The sequence below is a fragment of the Capsicum annuum genome, chromosome 10 (genome assembly GCF_002878395.1).
Source record: "Capsicum annuum cultivar UCD-10X-F1 chromosome 10, UCD10Xv1.1, whole genome shotgun sequence".
NCBI lineage: Eukaryota > Viridiplantae > Streptophyta > Magnoliopsida > Solanales > Solanaceae > Capsicum > Capsicum annuum.
Window position 1 is genome coordinate 151,828,156 of NC_061120.1, and position 23,090 is coordinate 151,851,245.

A 23,090-nucleotide genomic window follows, 5' to 3' on the forward strand; every position below is an offset into this window, starting at 1 on the left:
GGTTCATGGAAATTAGAAATTGGTGTAATATTTTATGTCTTCAACTTAGAATAGTGGAATATAGTTGGCGAAGCACTCGGGCATGTTATAAACAGAATAACATGCCAATTATACTAAAAAGAAATTCAAAAGCACTATACTTAGAAATAGTGGTATCATAAAATCATCCATTATTTCAGTAAAATAAGAAATTATACTCTAGTATAAATTAATATCTAGAGCAGGACTCACTCGACTTAAATGTTCTTCCTAAAGGAGTAGTGTCAAATAATGACATTGAAAAGTGTAGTATTCTATCAAGAATTTGATCTAAGAAACATTGATCTATTTTGAGACACAAACATGCAATAAAAAATGATCTAACGATCATAAAATACAGCAAATGCCAGCTAGTAAACCACTATATAACCAGAGAAACATTGAATATTTGGTCCTTTGAAGTCTCATATAGTTCAGCCAACACATACCTACAGATAAGCTATGTTTTCCATTTGTTATAACATATACACTAAAATTGTAGTATGCAGAAAGTTACGACAACTATGCTTAAGGCTTGTGATCCTCTTGCAAGAGTTTTGGGTTATGAGTATTTTGTCATAAGGGCTTGTGAGAATGATTTTGGTGCTGACATTTGTATACAAAAGCAGGTTATAAAGTAGGTAAAGGGTTACTACAATAAATGCTAGGAACCAACAAAATATTCTTGGTTCCAGTTAACTAAAATAACAATTTGAATTGTAAAGTTCAAAAAAAATGCAATTTCATCAATATCAGTAATGTGGTACATGGAAGTGATAGCCCCAACAATAGCAAGTGTGAGGTGAGTTTTTTCATATTTTAGCATTGTAGTTAAATATAACAGTGTCGAAAAGCGCACCCTACTTTGTAATGTTTACCCTGGAAGTTAATAAAATCTTTAATTACCAAAAAACAAGACTCACATGAATCCATTTATAGTATTATCATGAGCTTTAATTGACTGTAAACACTTCAAATTAGAAGTTCTCCACACTTTCAAACTTTTTTCCCAAGAACCAGAATAAATGTAACCATTACAAATAGCCAAACAAGAATTACTGTTATCATGTTTGACCTACTAGAAGAAAGAGAGAACAAAACAAAGGATAAGCCAAAAAGACATTCGTCACAAATAATCATAGATGATATAAAGCATAATAAGGTTGAATAGAGCAGGCAGACATACATTACAAATATAGATTAGGATAACAAGTGATAATACCGTGTCATTCAAAGGTTGGCCACAAGGTGCAAGTGAATAAAACCACTCCTTCGAATCCACAACACAAGAGCCAAACATTAAACATTCATCCAGCACATTTTTTCCTTTAATATATAAATTTTTGGCACTTAAAATACACGAAAAATTAATACGGTTATAATATATGCGTTACTATAAGTACTAAAATGACAAAATAAAAAGCTTAAAGATAGTAAACCTACCATTTTGACTTATTCAATCCACACTCGATGAATGCCCATAAATCAGTGTTTAAGCTTGACAGATTATCAAATGCTTTAATGTCATAGATGAAAGGATGCTTTTGATAAAAAATAGATTGGGATACACCTAAATCAAAATATGTCACATATGGAGATTTGGCTAACTATCCTACAAATTTTTGTCTAATCATTTTTTAGGAGTGGCGTCCTTAACTTTTGCTTTCATGGAAGATAGAATGGAATTCAACTCAGAAGCAACATCATTAATGATTGATTTGCTGCTTTTTTTCCTCCTAATATATGTTCATTTTTTCAGTGAAGAGCCTTTAGGTTTCAGTGGAGAGCCTTTACTTTTCAATGGAGAAACATGAGTACTTTGTTGCTCATCATGCTGGAAAACAGAGAAAGAATTAAAATTGATAGGAAAAACAACCATAGGGTAATAAAGAAAATGAAAAGATAGATCTTATAGATATCTCAACATTACAAATTATTGAATCGACATTCACAAACTTCTTAGTTCTATCAACATCAGAAATCATGTCTTCTATATCAACATTAATACCACCAAGCTCCTGTTAAAAATCACAAATACATTATAGTGAATTATTTTAAGCAAAGAAGCATGTAAATTGGAATTTGGGACACTTATAGATCTCTCAGCTTGAGTATTTTTGACATCAGGAGATGTTGGCAAACTAGAAGAAGATGCAAACACACTAGAAATAACATTACTGATTATTGAATCAACCACACCATAGTTCTTAGTTCCATTAATGTTGTCCCCTTCAACTTCAATACCACCAAAGCCCTATTGAACAACATAAACAAGTTATGCATCAGTTTAAACAAATAGACTAGTGGAACGATTATTATTTTTTCTTGGTGATAATAACTTATTTGTCATTGGAGATATGTTGCTCACCCAAATGACTTTGTTAGGAAGTCTTGCCTTATCTTCTAATGGTTTATCAAAAAGCAATTTGTTTTGTAAATATATTACTATGTACAATGGTTCCTATTTATAGTTTGACATTAAGGAAACATTTATAAATATCACAACCTTTTTTCAATTTATGATGATGTTGCAGAATTATGGTTTTCTATTGGGCAGACTTATCATGACATATGTTCCTAAAATTTGGTTTTCTGTCAGGTAAAATTATGGTCGATTTACCTGTAACTGAGAATAAAGAGAAGATTTTGAGAACTTTTCTACCAAAGGATAAGGCAGTAGATCTTCAGCTCTTGCATTATTTTTCTATGAGGAAGAAGAATCAATGAGAGAACAAAAAACATGCGTAATAAGTCAAATAATCAAAAAAGGTAAAGTTGAAGAAGAACAATTAGGAGCTAAACGTATGTATTACCAAATCTTCCTTCCTAGGAATCTAGGTCATTGATTTGCTCATAATTTCCGTTGTAACATCTCAAAATTTTAAACCAGGTGTCTAAATAACTTAAAGGGATTCCTTTTTGTGTTTTAGCTATTTTTCATCTACAACTAAGCTCCTTAAATATCTGTTGGAACTCAGCTTGATTTTCATTCATGTTTTTGGCCATCTCTTTTATCTGTCTGTGGAGGTAAAAGGTTGCTCTTATCTCTCTATAAGACTTTTCTGTGGAAACTTTGGGGTTTTTCTCATGAGATCAGGCCACAGAGAAATTTGGACTAATACAGAGATTAGAACCTCACTTCTTTTCATAAATTTTTGAGATTCTATCATGATCTTATAATCATCCAAATATTATCACTAATAACAAAGTAGAATAGCTGATTACAACTTCTGTGGGTAAAACTACCACCATGAAACTTAATTTCAAAATTAAAGACATACTGTATTTTTCATAAGAGAGTGCAAGGAACCCTATTTTCTTTATAAAGATAGTCTATACAAGGAATTTTATGTAGCAAAAATTGCAATTTCTGATCCAAGATGGGAAAAAAGTAGCTATGAAATTAGATGAGGACAAAATAAAACTAAAGAAAGAACTAAGTGCTTCGTATTATCCAATCAAACGAGAATAGGAATATCTTTGTGATGTGGTTCAACATCCTTGTGTTTTAAAAATACTCAATGGACTGATAATATAAGGACTGGATTACCTGATTGCCTGTCTTATGTTTTCCATGTTTTGAGGCCTCAAACCAATTACTCTTTCTTCTGCGACTTCTTCTTTCTCATCTGAATGACTTTCTGCTTTCTTCCCTTCTTCAGCTTGCCGCTTCTTTTCCTATGAGGAACAAGAATCACTAAGAGAATAAAAAAAACATGTGTAATAAAGCAGACAGTCAAGAAAGGTAAAGTTGAAGAGGGATAATTGAGATCTAGATGTATATATTACCAAATATTTCTTCCTAAGAACCTAGGTAATTGATTAGCACATCTTAGAAGGATATTTATCTTGGCTAAATTTAGTGGAAGATCCCATGTGCATTTGCTTTTTATAGGTGCAAAAAAAAAACTTTCAAAATGCTCATTCACCTTGGTGTAGTAAGATAATAGAATATAAGTATAATAGATTCTGCTTGACCAATTAAACATATGTTGAGAAGACTAAGAAGCAAGACAGCACAAGTAACATAAGGTCACATATACCAATTGAAGAATAAGAAATTTTCTTCACTAACCTTTGCACACTGTTTATCATTATATTTGAAACTCGCATAAACAAAATATGTTTTTTTACGTCTGGATGAAGTACAGTTAGTTGCAGTGTAACTCTCTTCACCACAATTATAGCATGTTCCCTAACTCCCAATAGAACATAAAAAGACAAGGCAGGAAACTATTTACTTACAAATCTCTCATTTTTTGTAGGATTGTCAGAATCATCAAATTGATCATGAACCATTGGATCATGACTTGGTTCAACTTGTAGATTATTTGGTTGTTTATATAATTAAATATCCCTATCTACTTTAACATTTCCCAACAATAATCTTTTGATTTTAGATAATTCGAACTCTAATATTTTGTTCTCATCTAGAATTCTTCTAAACTTCTTTGAACATGTGCTTCAAAGTTTCTGTATACAGAATACATAAAAAATTTAAAATAATCTATTTAACAGACAAGTTTATAAGAGATATTAGAGGAAAAGAACTGATGCATACATCAAGTTTCTCATTTAACACACTAAATCACTTGTCTTCACTATCATTATTACTTGGCAGCTTATGCTCCAGTGTGAATGCCTAAACCACACCTTTCTATTAATAAAAAATTAACATAACTAAGAATTACAATAAACATATACTGATTAAATCAATAAAATAAAAATAGAATAAGTGTAGAGACTTATCGAAGACTTTGATTTGTTTGAGTGAAAAAACTTGACCATTGCTCTGTATTGTGGAGTAGTACTTGCCACATAACGCAACATAAGAGAGTATTTTTCTTCAGAGACTATCGACACATATTTTCCTCTATATTTGGGAAAAATATTCCATGTCCATACCAAAAAGGCATACGGAAAACCAACAAGCTGGTATGATGCTCCGATAGTGGTTTTTGTTGGCTTCAATGAGCTTTTCAATTAACTTAAAGTTTCATCGAAAGATAATTCACCCTATCCAAACTCTCTACACAAAGTTTCATTCTCCAATATCATAATAACATTATCATAAATGACCTTGGCAGGGCCCGGCCAACAACACGTATCCTAAAATATATATTTCAGCTAGCTTGACAACGTCTAAATCATTTTGGACTTCACTTTTTCTTGTTTCCATAAAAGTTTTCAAGTCCTTTATTTTTAATTTCTCTGCGCCATCAAAGTAAGTGTTCAATAGACGACTACCACCTCCTTTTTCTCTATCTAATGCTAATATATTACTTGACCTTTTAGTTGAAAACCCAGTAACAAGACCAAAAACATCAAGTGGAAACTCAATGTAATTTCCCTGGACATAAAATATCATCAAATTCTTCTTGTTACATCTTACTTTCGATAAAAACATGTAATGTAAAAGCATACCAGATGGATTTAGATTACCTAATTGCATGTAATTCCAAAAAAATACCTTTCTCTAACAATGACAAATGATTGTCATCCAAAAAGCTCATTATAGTTGTGTGATAATTTGAATCTCCACTCCAATAAGGGTCTGATTTGAACCAATCATTAGGATCAATAAAGTACTCAACGCAATTTGTCTTGCTAGATATGCTTTACAAAATCTGCAGAGTTACAAAGATAAAAAAACTTTCAAATTAAAAATTAACAACAAAACAAGAATCAAGCAGCAAAATGAAATTTATCATACAAAAAAATTGACCGAATGGCTACAAAAAACACCTGAAACTCAACTCTCATAAACAAACATAAAGAACCTAGTGACTGGACAAAATGAGCTCAGTGAGAATAGAAACCACCAAAAACTCAAATCTTACCACCAAAAACTCATTTTCAACAAGCTGATTTAGATAAAAAAAAAATAGAGTTTATAAATTAATCCATGCATGATAGATGTGATTAAGAGAAGATAAGAGTGATTTCCAACTCAAAAAAATTGCTATGTAACAAATAGTTCAAATGCATTCTATGAGATTAAGAAAAAATGAGAGAGAAGTACTTATGCCGAGGAAGAAATTACAGAGAGATAAGGGACAAAATCAAAACCCTAAACGTAGAATGTGATTTCACCAAAGAGAAGAAGAGAAATCCGAAGCTCCAAGCTTTGAGATGAAATTTGTTGTAGCTTTTAGATGAAATTTGTCCTACCTTGAGCTTTGTGCAGTGGGCAAATGTATTTTTAACTTTATTTTTTTGGTATAAAATGTACTGTATTAATTCGAGCTTTGAGATAAAATTTGGTGCAACTTTGAGATGAAATTTATCCTAGCTTGAGCTTTGTGTAGAGTGTAAATGTATTTTTAATTTTATTTTTGGTAGAAAAATATATTTTTAACTTAAACTTGATGCAAATAAATTATGTCATTTAAAAAATAATTGATTTTTAATAAAATAATATATCTCAAATTATACCACATGGGCAAATGTTAACACTATTAATCTGTATTAAATTAGCTAATGTTCTGCAAATTTTGCCTTAGAGGAAAACATAGACCCAAAAAAATAAGTTATGCCACGCGGGTAAAAGTAGACATTTTTAGTTTGTATCAACATAGCTTTACAATGTCTAACTTACGATGGCTAGTTTTACAATGTCTAACACAAAGTCCACCCAGATAAAAGTTATGCCCCATGGACGAAAGTTGACATTCCCTTAGTCTGTAATGATTTAGCAGATGATCTATAACTCTTTTCCTAGGGGCAAGTCTTTTAAATCACAAAAGAACAAGTTGTGCTCCATGGGCAAGAGATGACTTTGACTTAGTCTGTAATGATTTGATAGATGATCTGTAACTCTTGACCTAAAGGCAAGACTATAAACAAGTCCATGAGCAAGAGTTGACACTACTTTAGTCTTTAATAATTTAGTAAATGATTTATAACTCTTGCCCAAGAGGAAAGACTTTTAGATCATAAAAGAACAAGTTGTTCCCCATGGGCAAGATTTGACACTAGCATAGTTTGTACTAATTTGGCAGATGATCTATAACTCTTTCCCTAGAGGCAAAACGTTTTCCCAAAGAATTCAAAAGAACAATTAATTCCTCATAGACAAGAGTTTACACCAGTCTCACTATGTGTAACTTATGGGGTATGTAGTAACTATTGTCATAGAAGCAAAACATAGTCGAATAACTTTTCAAAAATTAGTGTATTTCACAAAGTTTAACTAATTAATTATTATACAATTCTCGGCTTAGACGCATAATGTGCAGTAATTGTGTAATTGTTGTCTTACATACAAAACATAGCACAAGGCTTAAAAAAACTAATAAATACTTAATGGGAAATGATTTATGCTAATTCACAAAATCTAAATTATTGAGTATTAGAGGAATGTAGCTCAAATTTTTTTAAAAATTAACGTATGCCTTATGGTCCACAATTTACATAATTTTACAATGTCTAACTTATGAGATACTCTATGAATCTTGTAGAGAAGATTTAGCCAATGAGTTTTAAAAGAACAAGTTGAGACCCATAGACATAACATGTAGTAACGGTTGTCTTATAGACAAAACATAGGTCAAAGGATTTAAATTATTAATGAATATTTCAAGGGAAACAATTATATTATTTAACAAAGTCTAACTAATTGAATATTATGTATTTCTTTACTTAGAGACAAAATGTATCTTAGAAATTTTTCAAAAAATTAATGTATGCGAAACAATTTACACCATTTCACTATGTCTAAGTTATGAGTAACTCTAACATAAGTTGATAACTCAAAAAAGAAAATATATCATGACCTTTATATAACTTGACAAAAATAAATTCACAAGTAAAAAAGATCAAGATTGAAATTTGATATCAAAAAATCAAAAGATCAAGTATTAAACTAATAAGAAAAATAAAACAAGAAAAAATAATGCAACAATTTACAAAAGATAAGCAAAAACCATGAAAAATTAGTTAAAAGTAAACATTGTCAATTACAACTTGAGTGGCCATCTTTAAACATCATAAAGAAATAAAAGATAAATCCTCTTGAGAATTTTTCACATCTTCAACAGTACAAAATTCATCTTTTATAGAAATATGATCAGAAACATCGGGTGGCGTTGGAGTTATTAAAGTAAAACTAGAACCATAAACTTCATCAGATACTTCACACCACTTTCTTTTCCTAGAAAGCAAGTCATCAATATTTTCAAGAGATGCTGAAAGATCAATTTCTCCGCTTTGATACTTGTCACAAATCTGGAAACTGGTTTCAAACTTGACTTCATCTTCTAGAATAGGCATAATTTTTTGCAGCATTTCATCCACCCCCTTGAAATTTGCAATGTCAACTCCTCGTTGTCACATGGTTTATTTAATTCCTGAATAAGCTCCATAATAGAATCACACTTGGACTCTAGAGAATATATCAAAAAATTAATAATGTCAACAACACAATTATTGATTTAATGATGTTGTTACTATTGAATAATAAATATAATGTGAAATTTATCGTAATATGGCTCATAAACCCATCTAAAGAATTATCAACATGAGTCTTAATAGAAGATGTAACTCTCTGCATGAAAATTGAAAAAGAAAAAGAAACATTACTAAAGTAAGTTAGAAACTCAACACTGAATTATGATTTGAACAGTAAAATAATAAAGATAAATTAAATATTAAAGAAAAAGAGAGTAGCAGAAAGTCCATCCAAATAAAAGTTATGCCCATGGGTAAGATTTGACACTAAAATAGTATGTAATGATTTAGTAAATGATCTATAAATCCTTTCCAAGAGGCAAGAATTTTAGATCACAAAGGAACAAGTTGTACCCTATGGACAAGAGTTGGCACTAGCATTATCTATACTGATTTGGAAGATGATCTATAACTCTTTCCCTAAAGGCAAGACTTAGACAAAAAAGAAACAAGTCCATGGGCAAGAGTTGACACTGCCTTAGTCTTTATTGATTTAGTAAATAATCTATAACTCTTGCCCAAGAGGTAAGACTTTTAGATCACAAAAAAAAGTTGTGCCTTATGGGAAAGAGTTTACATTGCCTTAGTATGTACTGATTTAGAAGTTGATCTATAACTCTTTCCCTAGAGGCAAGACTTAGATATTATAGAAATAAGTCCATGGGCAAGAGTTAAAATTGCCTTGATCTTTATTGATTTAGTAAATGATCTATAACTCTTGCCCAGGAGGAAAGACAATTAGATCACAATGAAACAAGTTGTGCCCCCCAGGAAAAAGTTGACATTGCCTTAGACTGTATTGATTTGGAAAATAATCTATAACTCTTACCCTAGAGGAAAGACTTAGATGAAAAAGAAACAAGTCTATGGGCAATAGTAGACACTGTCTTTGTCTTTGATGATTTGGTAGATAATCCATAACTCTTTTTCAAGAGGCAAGACTTTTAGGTCATAAAAGAATAAGTTGTGCTCCATGGACAAAATTTGACACTAGCGTAGTCTATAATAATTTGTGAGATGATTGAGAACTCTTTCCCTAGAGGCAAGACTTTTAGCCCCCAAAAAAACAACTTATGCGCAATGAGAAAGAGTTGATACTAGCTTAGTCTGTATTTACATAATAAATTATTGAAAATTTAAGACTAGGATATTACTATTTCAAGCTTGAAAAACAATGATAATGTTTTGTAAACTTGATTATATCATATATCACTTTTTAATATATAGATTTACATGATTTACTATAATTAGGACACAAGTTACGCGTAATCTCTAAATTTTGAAGATTGTTTTCTTGATATTGATCTATAAATCTTGGGATTGGCAAGGCTCAAATGACATCAAACATTCAAATATAAAAGCAAGAGAATGACAAACATGAGTGATAATTTAGCATCATTCCTAACTCAAAATTCTCTAACGATATTCGTACCTTGATAAAATTTACGTCCTTAATAACTTAAAGTCTTTTCTGGAAAGGTCTTTGACCAGATAGGGATCAGCCTTACCAGATATTGACAAGAAACATTCAAAATATTGTAATGAAGACCTTATCATTTTTAAACTGTGTACCATTAGAACAAAACAGATTACTTTAGAAGAGAACAAAGCCAGACCCACTTTGAACAAATCATAAACTTCAAAGATTGATAACACAATTGATTATAGTAGCACACCAAAAAGGTAAATTCAAATTTAAACATGTATTATGATACCACGTACATACATATTTGACCAAAGAAAATTTACTTGACTCTTTTAAAAGGCCTATCTAAGCAAGATTACTTCTTAGAATTAGGCAAATATTACAAATTCACCCATAAGCTTTTAATACCCAAACATAGATTATGATTTCAAACATTTCATTAGTCAAGCTAGAATCTTATAGAGATGATTTATGACCAAAATAAAAAAAAACAAAATATATAAAGTAAGACACTAACACCTGTGGCAGCAAAGTATCTGGGACACACATAAACACATGCTCAAAACGGGCGAATAAGCTGTCACTGTCCTAACGCAGACACTTCAAAGCTGATTTGAAAAATAGTCCTAATCGTACCACATTATGAGCTAATTCTCAAGTAATTCCAGTTTACAAAACTAGAACAAAGTGGTTTCATTAAAGTGTTTAAACAAACTAAAGAGAAAATCCCAATTATTAGCATATTTGACTTCAGCATTCATCACTTGTACATAAAATTATAAAGGTAGTAGATGATCTATAAATCTTCACAAAGACGCAAGAACTTAGCCCCCATAGAAACAATTATGCCTCAAGGGCAAGTACTAGTCCTGTCATATTGTCTATAAATAAAATAGATGCTTAATAACTCTTGCCCTAGAGGCAAGACTTATCCCATAAAGAAACAACTAGCCCTTATGGATAAGAGTCGACACCCCCTTGTTCTGTGAATATTTGATAGATGCTCTATACTTCTTGCCCTAGAGAAAATAATTAGATCTCAAAAAATATTTTTAAAGGAAGAGAGAGTGATAGAGAATTCTTTATTAGTAAAATATATAAAAAGTAAAGTTGCAATTTTCTTAGTATGCTAATAGACATTGACGTAAAATACATGTAAATGATAAAGTGAATTCAGTAGAAACTTACATCAACAATGACGTAAATTAAGTTTGAAGGAAAAAGTATTCAAGAATTGGAAGCAACATCCACTGAGAGACGCTCTATTTCTTCATTAGAAGCAACACATGACTACAAAAAAAGCATAGAACAATTTTTTATTTTTAAATATAAATGTATACTAACAAGAACACTGGCATTTACAAACAATAAGAACATTATTGTTTTTTCAATTTAAAAAGCTAATCATACAAACTATTTTTATATTATGCTATGTAGGTTAGAGTGTAATGCCCCAAAAATGGGTCTCGGGATGCCACACAGTGCTTCGAACTACAAGTAGTCTAGAGATAACCCTGAAAGCTTGATACTCATTCTGATGACCCAAGTAGAGATAATATAAGCATGCAGTATGCTAAAATACCAAAATACTATCTTAACTGGACTGGGTTAAATTGAACATAATGTCTAGAATTACTTAACTAGGTAATCCAAAACAACCAACACTGAAAAACTGAAATGTATTTAATAGTTGGAAAAGACTCTAATGCTGCTACTAGAGAGTCGCTGGGACAGACCCGTAGTTGGCTCAATGTGTCTGACATAACTAAATAAACAAATCTGAAAAGTTGGAAATCGAAATCACTGGGTCCCCGAACTATGAGGACTCACCAATTGTCGGGATGTAGATGGAGATGTTCGCGATCAATCACACTACCAGAACTGAGCACCGAAACCTACATTATGAGACAATGTTGCACATAGACATATATGTGGATCAGTACTTTTGGAATATACTGAGCATATGAGGGTGAATGCATAAGTAAAATAATATCTCAACATTTACATATACTCATAAAATAATGTATGCTAAATGTAAATGACTCATATTAGCTTGAATAATTGAAAGCTGAAAATCATGAGTCATGAACCATAAATCATACAGTATAAATCTTGCGAGCCATAGCACATAGTTCTAAAAGTTGTAATTGTAATCTGTTTTCAATTTGTGCAAGCTAAGTGTAAAAGGACTCACCTATGTATCTGTAACTGAAAGCTAAAATATCATGGCTAATGACTTATGTAAAACAATATCTGAATAAAATCCTGATCCTTTACACTTAATTTATAAAAGCTTTTCTATTTTTCTTTTCTGTTAGGAGGACTCTGTTTTGTAGATTGTAGGGAAATGTATTTAAAAACTATTCTAAAAGGGAGGTTCTTCAAACCGACATACATTATGTGAGCTATCATAGTGTCCAACATCTAGTTCCCCTAAAGGAAAAACCTCACGTTGGGGAGAGGTATCATACTCTTACCAAGGAGAATAACCTAATCTAAGTGATCACAATCTGTATCTATCATCCATTTAGAAATGAGAATAATTTAGTAATCTGAACTAATGTTGGCTCATAGTTCTGGGGAAGTAGTATGCGTTAAACCCACACTTCCCGCTCGGTGCTAAATACTACTCTCTTTAATCTATATGCTCATTCTGAAGGAAATTCCCTTTAAAAGCTAGCATAAAGGTTTGTAATGAAAAACCAATTATGCATCTGTCTATTTAAACTATAATAAAAACTAATCTATTTTTTGTAAACTATAACAAAATTGTAAAGTGGATTCCATAACTTGACTGAGGATCAAAAGATCAAATCTTTTCTGAAAAAACTGAATAGAAGCTAGTCATAGGATACTTAAGAGCATCATCTTCTTGAAATATCAATACATATGCTTAGGGATTAAAACCCATGTCTCAAACTTATGTCAAATTATAACAAAGTCATGCTCAATAATCAACATCTTGAAATTCTTGCATAGTTCTAGTCAAGATAGTGAAATTCAATTCTCAATGTATATAAAATCACTTTACACGCATAAACATGCAGAAGTAGAGATGTAATTCAACATTTTATCACTTGTTACATCAACATCTTCAAATAATGATAATTGGGTATGAACCCAAAATTGTAAAGTATATAATATAATGTCTATACAACTTTAAAACCTAGTTTTGGGCACAAGAATGAAATAGGATCCTTGTTCATAACCTCACATAACTTGCTTGATGAATTGATTGTAAAAGCTTAAACTTTTGAATCTCTAATGGTGTTCTTGAACCTTCTTCTTAAAGTTCTTGAACCCGAAACTTTGAATTATGGGCTTTCTTAGAGTAGGAGTTATGGAATTGTTCTTGATTCTTGGAGCTAGGGTTTTGTTCTTTAAGAAGAAAAAGATATATAATGAAGAATCTATGCTATTTGGGAATAAAATTGCGTGTTTGGGCAGATTTGGGTGAAGGTAAATAACTCAAATGCCCCTATAAACCCGTCATTGAACAACACAAAAATTAGGTATCGACGCAATTAGCGGCACATTGCATTGCTCACTACGACGCGATTAGCGACGTATTATGTTGCCTACCTGATGCGGCCACCGATGCGGCGCGTCTATATTGCATCGACGTTTTGTTTTGGCCAACCAAACATGCCCCAAACCTTCTCCAAAAATTCTAAAACTCAGCCCTGATATACTATGGACTAACCTGATCATAAAAAAACATAGAAATTGATATTCCAAGGTTTGAAAGGTGAAGAATAAAATCGTCAAATTTTAGAGGCTAAAAATAAGACTAAGTATCAACACTTAGCTAAAATTTTAGGTCCTAAGTCTCTGGTGTGCCTCTTTTGAGCTGAATTAAACTAGAAATAATATAGGGTATTAAAATATCTCCCCCTTGAGAAATTCGTCCTTGAATGGGACTAGTTAAACAGAGGATATTGAGACTATGTACTGGCATGCACAATTGAAACAAAACTGCATGACTGAATCTAAAACATAATGAGTGACTGAACTAATCTATGAGTGCATGAATTGACATAAGATAACCATATGGCTGAAATTGAGACTGGAAAAGAGAACTAAGTTAAGGAATACTATTACCTTAGGTTGAATCTGAGTTTGTAGAGAAGAGGTGAGGTTACTTGGTTTACATGTCTGCTTCTGCTTCCCAAGTGGCACCTTTAATAGATTGATTTTGCCACAGGACTTTGACCAAGGGAACTTCTTTATTCCTTAGTCTACGGATCTGGTGATCAAGAATCTCTACTGAGAGCTCTTTGTATGAAAGGCTATTCTGAATATCTATGCTTTATAGAGGGACTACAATAGCTGAATCATCCATACACTTCTTCAATAAGGATACATGGAACATTAGGTGAACTGATGAAAAATTTATGGGTAGCTCAAGCTCATATGCTACCTTTCCCACACAACTCAAAATACTTAGGGGCCTACATATCGAGAACAAATCTTCCCCTTTTTTTTCGAATCTCTTCACCTCCTTCATGGGTGAAACCTTTAAATAAACAAGATCATTAACCTCAAACTCAAGATCTCTCCTTCTTATGTCTGCATAAGATTTATGATGACTTTGGGCTTCTTTCAATATCTCTCGAATCAACTGAACTTTCTCCATGGCTTCAAACACCATATCTGGACCAATCAAAGTGGCCTCACCCAATTCGAACCAACCGACTGGAGATCTATATCTTCATCGATAGAGAGGCTCAAACGGGGTCATCTGAATGCTAGAATGGTGACGGTTGTTGTAGGCAAACTCAATCAACAACAAGTGGTCATCCCAACTACCTTTTAATTCAAGAACAGATGCCCTTAATATATCCTCTAAGTTTGAATGGTCCTCTTTGCCTAACCATCTGTCTGTGGGTGAAAAGCTAAACTGAGATGAACTTGGGTACCAAGACCTTTCTAAATGTATTTCTAAAACTGAGAGGTAAATTGAGTACCCCTATCTGAAATAATGGACAAGTAAAATCCGTGCAATCCAACCAACTCTCTGATATACAGTTTAGCATAATCCTCAGCTATGTAGTATGTGTGAATTGGCAAGAAGTGGGCTGATTTGGTCAATCTGTCTACAATAACCCAAATCAAATCGTGTTGTCTATACGAATGAGGTAATCCTATAACAAAGTCCATGTTCACCTCTTCCCACTTCCAAGTGGGAATACCAAACTTCGGTAATATGCCAGCATATCTTTGGTTCTCTACCTTAACTTGTTGGCAAGTAGTATACTTAGGTACAAATTCTGCTATATTTTTCTTCATGCCACTCCACAATAGAATTCCCACAAATCGTGGTACATCTTTGTGGCTCGTGGGTGAATAGAGTAACGCGCACCATGTGCTTCAGCCATAACCCTCTGCCTCAAATCATCAACACTCGGCATACATAATCTACTGTGGTATCTCAACACATTATCTCTCCCTTGGGAGAAAACCTCAATCTTTTGGTCTTTAACCGACCTATTCAGTTTGACCAGATTAGAATCCTTATCCTGCTTCTCTTTCACCTCAGAGACTAGAGAAGATCCTGAACTACTCTGAAACAAACATTCCTCTCAGCTAAGTCAACCAACCTTATACCCACTCTAGCTAACCGGTGAACTTCCCAAACTAGTTCTCTCTTATCATCCTACACATAAGCAACGCTACCCATTGACAGTCTACTAAGGGCGTCTCCACAACATTGGATTTACTCGAATGATACAAAATACTTATGTCATAATCCTTCATAAATTCTAGACACCCTCTCTGATGAAGATTTAACTCTCTTTGCATAAAGACATACTGCAAACTTTTGTGGTCCGTAAACACATCTACATGCACCCCATAAAGATAGTGCCTCTAGATTTTCAAAGCAAACAGAACAATAACTAATTCAAGATCATGAGTAGGATAGTTCTTTTCGTAAGGCTAAAGCTGCCTAGAGGCATAGGCTCTGACTCTACCTCTCTGTATCAAAACACAACCCATACTAACTCTAGAAGAATCACAATGGACAATAAATCCATTTATACCATTAGGTAATGCTAAGACTGGGGCTAAAGTGAGTCAAGCCTTTAACTCCTGAAAACTCTTCTCACAAGAATCTGACCACTGAAACTTACTTTTTTCTGAGTCAATCTAGACATAAGGAATGCAATAGACTAAAAACCTTCAATAAACCATTTGTAATAGCCAGCTAAACCCAAGAAACTCCTGATGTTTGATGGAGAGATGGGTCTAAGCCAGTTTCCAACTACTTCAGTCCATTTAGGATAAACTCTAATGCCATCACTGGAAACGATATGACCGAGAAAAGCTACTGACCTTAGCCAAAATTCACACTTGTTGAATTTGGCAAACAACAGGTGGACTCTAAGAGTTTCCAACACAATTCTAAGATGGTCTGCCTGGTCAACCTCACTACGAGAATAGATAAGAATATCATCAATAAAGACTATGACAAATATGTCTAGGTACTGTTTGAACACATGGTTCATTAAATCCATAAAAGCTGTTGGGCAGTTGTCATCCGGAAGGACATGACTAGGAATTCAAAATGACCATAGCGGGTTCTAAAAATTGTCTTGGGAATATCACATTCCCTTACTCTAAGATGATGATAACCGAATCTAAGGCCTATCTTGGAAAAGTAACTTACATCTTCGAGTTGGTCAAATAAGTCATCAATTCTAGGGAGAGGATATCTATTTTTGACTGTGACTTTATTCAGCTGACTATAGTCAATGCACACTCGCAAATAACCATCTTTATTTCATATGAATAGGATGGAATTTCCCCATAGAGAAACACTGGGACTTATGAAACCTTTATCTAAGAGGTCTTAAGCTGCTCTTTTAATTTCTTAAGCTTGGCTGGAGCCATACAATATGGAGGAATAGAGATGGGCTGAGTATCTAGAAGAGGTCAATACCAAATTCTATTTCCCTATTGGAAGGTACCCCTAGCAAATCTTCAGGAAAAACTTCAAGAAACTCATTGGCTACTCGGACTGATTGAACTGTTGGAGCCTCAAACTGAGTGTCTTTGACTCGAACTAGATGATAGATATACCCTTTTGATATCAAATTTTCGGCTTTGAGATAGGATATAAAATGACTCTTGGGAGACACTAAATTTCTCTCCCACTCAAAGGCTGGCTCATCAGGAAACTAAAACTTCACTACTTGAGTGCGACAATCTATAAATGCATTACAGGAATGAAGCCAATCCATACCAAGAATAATGATCGAATCGACTATGTATAGCTCTATTAAATCTTCTAATATGATCTTATAAAGGATAGTGATAGGATATTTTCTATAGATCTGCTTGGCAATAATTGACTCACCCACTGGGGTAGAAACTAAGAAAGGCTTAGTCACTTTTTCAAGTCCTTCCCTAAAATTTACTGCAACTAATGGGGTCACATAAGAGAGATTCAACCGGGGTCTAACAACATATAAACATCAAGATGAAAGACACAAAGCATACTAGTAACAATATCTGGTGAGATCTCCTGCTCCTGATAAAGCATAAAATCAATTCTGGTGCTAACCACTACTGGTGCTAGATGATGTACCCTGAGGAAGAACTGGGTGACCCAGAGGAGGTGGTGCGCTAGTAGCCTGAGTTTGTGGACGAAAATCCCTATTTTCCTACCTAGAATATGGAAACTCTTTGATTCCATGACCTAACTTACCATAACCATAACAACCTTTCTGTCCCAACAAGCACTCACCAAGATAATTCTTACCCTACTTCTCCTGCCTAGCTTTAGGGGTGGGAGCACTGACTGAAGATGGAGCTGTCATGGATGAATGAATCTAAAACTATGAATGATTTCCCCCTCCAAACTTTGTCTGGCCATATTCAAATTGCCTAATTCTAGCCTTTTTATTTCCCCTTCCTCTCTCCTTCAACTTTTCTACCTCAATCTTTTGGGCATCAATCATCAGTCTAGCAAGATCCATATCGCTAATAAGCACGGCAGTCCTACTTTCCTTGACTATCAAACCAAATACTCCGGTAATAAACTTACTCATACTCGACTTAGGATCAGCCATCGTGTCAGGGGCATACCTAGACAAATGATTGAACTTAAGGAAATACTCCTTCACTGTCATTAAGACCTGCCTTAGGTTCACAAAATCCTCTACCTTAGCTTCTCTCATTTCACACGGAAAGAACCTATCTAGAAATATATCCTGAAACACCTGCCAACTTTAGGAGTTGCATTCTTACTTCTACCCTTTCTCCATATAACTACCCAATCATAAGCCACATCCTTCAGCCTATAGAATGCCAACTCCATACTCTCTTATTTAGTAACATGCATAATATGGGTGATATTCCTCACCCCATCTAATTAAAGCTGTGGGTCCTCACCTGCTTTTGACCCAAAGAACTCAGACAAATTTATTCTCTTAAAGTCATAAATTCTGGCTGCTACTAAATCCCCATTTTGCTAAAGTGGGACTATTGCCTGATGGTTTCCCTAAACAGTCGAAGTCACAGATGGGGCCAATGCCTGAAAGGAAACTTGAAATTCAGCACAGGATATATTTTCATTAAGAGGGTCAGCAGAATGGGATGCTAGTTATCATTTATGTGTGCATTAGCTAGGCGAGGAGACATATTCAACTGTCACATAAGAGTACGAGTTAAATATAGATAGATACACTATAAGAATGATAGATCATAAAAGAAAAGGATGATTCCCTAATATATCTCATAGCCTCTTGCTCATAAATGTGGTACGTTTCACACCTATGGTCAAGACTCTACATAACGTAGCTTGTCTAATTCCCTAGGACTCTTTAAACCTTAGGCTCTGATACCAAGTTTGCAACGCCGCAAAAATGAGTCCCGAGATGCCACACGGTTCTCTGAACTACAAGTAGTCCCAAGCTAACCCTAAAAGCCTGCTACAAGTAGTCCCAAGAATGCGGTATGCTAAAATAGTGAAATACTATCTGAACTGGACTGAGTTCAACTGAACATTATGTCTGGAATTACTTAAATAGGAAATCTGAAACAATCAACACTGAAAAATTAAAATATATCTAATAGTCAGACGAGCCTCTAATACTACTACTAGAGAGTCGCTAAGACAGACCCCCAACTGGTTTGAGCTGTCTGACATAACTAAATAAAAAAATCTAGAAAACTGGAAATCTGAATCACTGGGTCCCCTAACTATAAGGACTCACCAACTATTGGGATGTAGATAGAGATACTCGCGGTCAATCATATTGCTGGGATTGAGCACCTGAGCTACATTATGAGATAATGTAATACATAGACATGTATATGCATCAGTACTTTTGAAATGTACTAATCATGTAGGGGTGAATGCATATGTAAAACAATATCTCAATATTTACATATACTCATAAAATAATGGATGCTAAAAATAATGGCTCACATTAGGTTGAATAACTTAAAGCTGAATATCATGAGTCATGAACCATAAAATCATACAGTATAAATCTTGTGAGCCCTAACACTTAGTTCTAAAAGCTGTATTTGTAATCTGTTTTCAATTTATGCAAGCTAACTGTAAAAGGACTCACCTTTGTATCTATAACTGAAAGCTGAAATCTCATGGCTAATGACTTATGTAAAACTATATCTGAATAAAATCATGAGCCTTTACACTTAATTTCTAAAAGCTTTTTTGTTACTCTTTTCTGTTAGGATTACTCTATTTTGTAGGTTGTAGGGAAATTCTTTTAAAAACTATTCTACAAGGGAGGTTCTTCTAACCGACATACACTATGTGAAATATCATAGTGTATAACTTCTAGTTCACCTAAAGGGAAAACCTCACGTTAGGGAGACGTGTCATACTCTTGCCAAGGAGTATAACCTAATCTAAGTGATCACAATATGTATCTGTCATCCATATAGAAATGGGAATAATTTGGTAATTTGAACCTACATTGGCTCGTAGTTCTAGGGAAGTAGGATGCACTAAATCCACACTTCCCACTCGATGTTAAATACTAGTTCCTTTAATTTGTATGCTCATTCTATAGGAAATCCACTTTAAAGATACCATAAAGATTTGTAATGAAAAACCAATTATGCATTTGTCTATTTAAATTGTAATCAAAACTAATCCATTTTCTATAAACTGTAATAAAACTGTAAAGTAGATTCCATAACTTAACTGAGGATCAAAAGATCAAATCTTTTCTAAAAAATCTAAATATAAGTTAGTCATAGGATGCTTAAAAGCATCATCTTCTTGAAATATCAATACATATACTTAGGGCTTAAAACTCATGTCTCAAACTCATGTCAAATTATAACAAAGTCATGCTCAATAATCAACATCTTGAAATTCTCACATATTTATAGTCAAGACAGTGAAATTCAACTCTCAATGTATATAAAATCACTTCACGCGCATAAACATGCAAAACTAGAGATGTAATTCAACATTTAATCACTTGTAACATCAACATCTTCAAATAATGATAATTAGGTATGAACCCTAAACTATAAAGTATATAATATAATGTATATACAACTTTAAAACCTAGTTTTGGGAACAAGAATGAAATAGGATCCTTGTTCATAACCTCACATAACTTGCTTGATGAATTGATTGTAAAAGCTTAAACTTTTGAATCTCTAATGGTGTTCTTGAAGCTTCTTCTTGAAGTTTTTTTGGATTATAGGCTTTCTTAGAGTAGGAGTTATGGAATTGTTCTTGATTCTTGGAGCTTGGGTTTTGTTCTTGGAGAAGAAAAAGATGAATAATGAAGCATCTATGCTATTTAGGGATAAAATTGTGTGTTTGGATGGATTTGGGTGAGGGTAAATGACTCAAATGCCCCTATAAACCCATCATTTAACAACACAAAAACTGGGTACCATGTGATCAGTGATGTGTCACGTCGCATTGCCTACCCGACGCGACCACCGATGTGGTGCGTCTATATCACATCGATGTTCTATTTTGGCAAACCAAATATGCCCTAAACCTTCTCCAAAAATTCTGAAACTCACCCCGGAGATACTATGGACTACCCTGATCATGAAACTACTTAGAAATTGATATGCCAAGGTTGGTAAGGTCAAAAAATAAAATAGTTCAAGTTTAGATGCCAAAAATAAGACTAAGTCTCTAACACTGATAAAATTTCAGGTCTTAAGTCTCTAGTGTGCCTCTTTTGAGATGAATTGAACTAGAAAGAATATGGGGTATTACATAGAGATTCTCCCATTTTCAAATCAAACAATGGCTTCAATTCAAAGTTAATTACAAACCCTAATGCTCCTATTTAAGTAAATTTATCAAAAATATACAAAACCCACAAATTATAATATCTTGAAGATGAAAAATTACCGCAAGTTTGTTCATCTTTTGTTGTATATTGTGATTTTAAAGATTCAAAAGAGATAGCAATATAAAAATAGAGAAGTGCGATAAATATAAAGAGCAACAATGAGAAAGAGTAGGGCGTTGGAGAGGAGAGATGCATTCAAGGGCATTAGAGCTAATAAAGATGATTTCAGGGGCAAAATAGTCCTTTTGATATGGCTGTAAAGTAATGGCGGCTATTTACCTAAGTTTTTTTTATTTAGGGACAAATTTAAAAATCCACCAAAATTTGGGGTCTCCATTACCTAAGTTTTTTTTTTAATTTAGGGTCAAATAAAAAGCCACATAAATTTGGGGTCATCACATGTAATTTCTTGTTCTTATTTTGCTGAATGGCTATGAATTGAAATTTTAATTCTTTGGCCACATACGTGGAATGACGACAAATTATGTTGTGTCTATAAAAAAAGGTAGTATTGATGAGTCAACCTCTGAGATTCTACCTAAACACATTATATTTTCACAACTTTGGTAAAACTTAACATATGGAAAGTCTATAGGTTTTTATACATTCAGCATTACTTAAAACATGCAAATCTCCTGTGGTATCCTACCATAACATCCATAATAGAAATGATTATGGTATAACAAAAGATGGCAATCCAAAAGTTGCGATCGAAGAAAATTGAAAGTTATCTATTAGGGCCTAGCCTGAAATTTCAAAAACTTAATTTGGAGAGAAACTTAGCCTAATTTTTTTCATGTTAAGTAAAACCGTAATGATGGAAAATGTTATTATAGAATATATACTAATTTACTTATCGTTCATCCCCCAACGACAATCAAAGAAAAAAGTTAGCAAAGAAAACACCTGAATCCTACAAAAAAGTAAGGGTACTTGTTATGCATATCTGATTCAGTTTCCCAAGTAAAGGCCATTAGAAACCATAGTGAGAAAGAGGGAAGGAGGGAGGGAGGAAGGGAGAAAGAGAGAGAGAAAGATAGGGAGAGAGGTGAGAGAGGGAGAGGGATTGGTTACATGTGGTTGTTATTTTATCCTAAAATATATTTAATGGTACAAAGTTAAAGTTTGGCTATGATTTTCCTATTGGCCATCCTATGTTCTTTTCCCTATATTCTAACCGTTGAATCCTATGATATCTTATACTAATAAATTGACATGAGGTCAATAGTCAATGTTTTTGTTTTTTAAATTGACCTAAAACTAAGCACTTTTGCGTTTATTTTTTAATAGTGATGCTTACTATCTTAGGTATAAATCATTTGGATTAAGATAATTGATATCTCAATTAAAAATTTTAGAATAGAAATTTCCAACAGCATCTTGTTAATTAAGAGTAGGTAATTGTACAGTTATTCAGAAGTTAAGATTATCAAAGCCATGGTATCTCATCACAATAAAATAGAAGGAATCTCATGATTTCTAGTTATTAAATTAACCTTTGATTTATTCTATTGATTTTGTTTCAGAAGTAAACCCAATAATGAAAGCTTTATAATGGAACATGATTCCACTCCAATCTCATCAAATCAACTTGTGATTAAATTAACTTACAAGTTTTAGTTATTAAATCTGTTTACCTCATGCTCGGATCTGCACCATAAAATCACAATAGGAGGGAGTACGGTCCACTTATACTCAGTAGGTATCATAGGTTGACTAAGCAAAGTAGGAATAAAATAAGTAAAATACACTTTAAGTATGTCACCTGCAAACAGAAACGTCTCAAACGGTAGCTCACACCTTCTCCATTAACAAGTCTAACATATATAAGTATTCCAAAGCAGTAACAATATAAATTTAAAGGAGAAAATACACAGAAACACATAAAAATA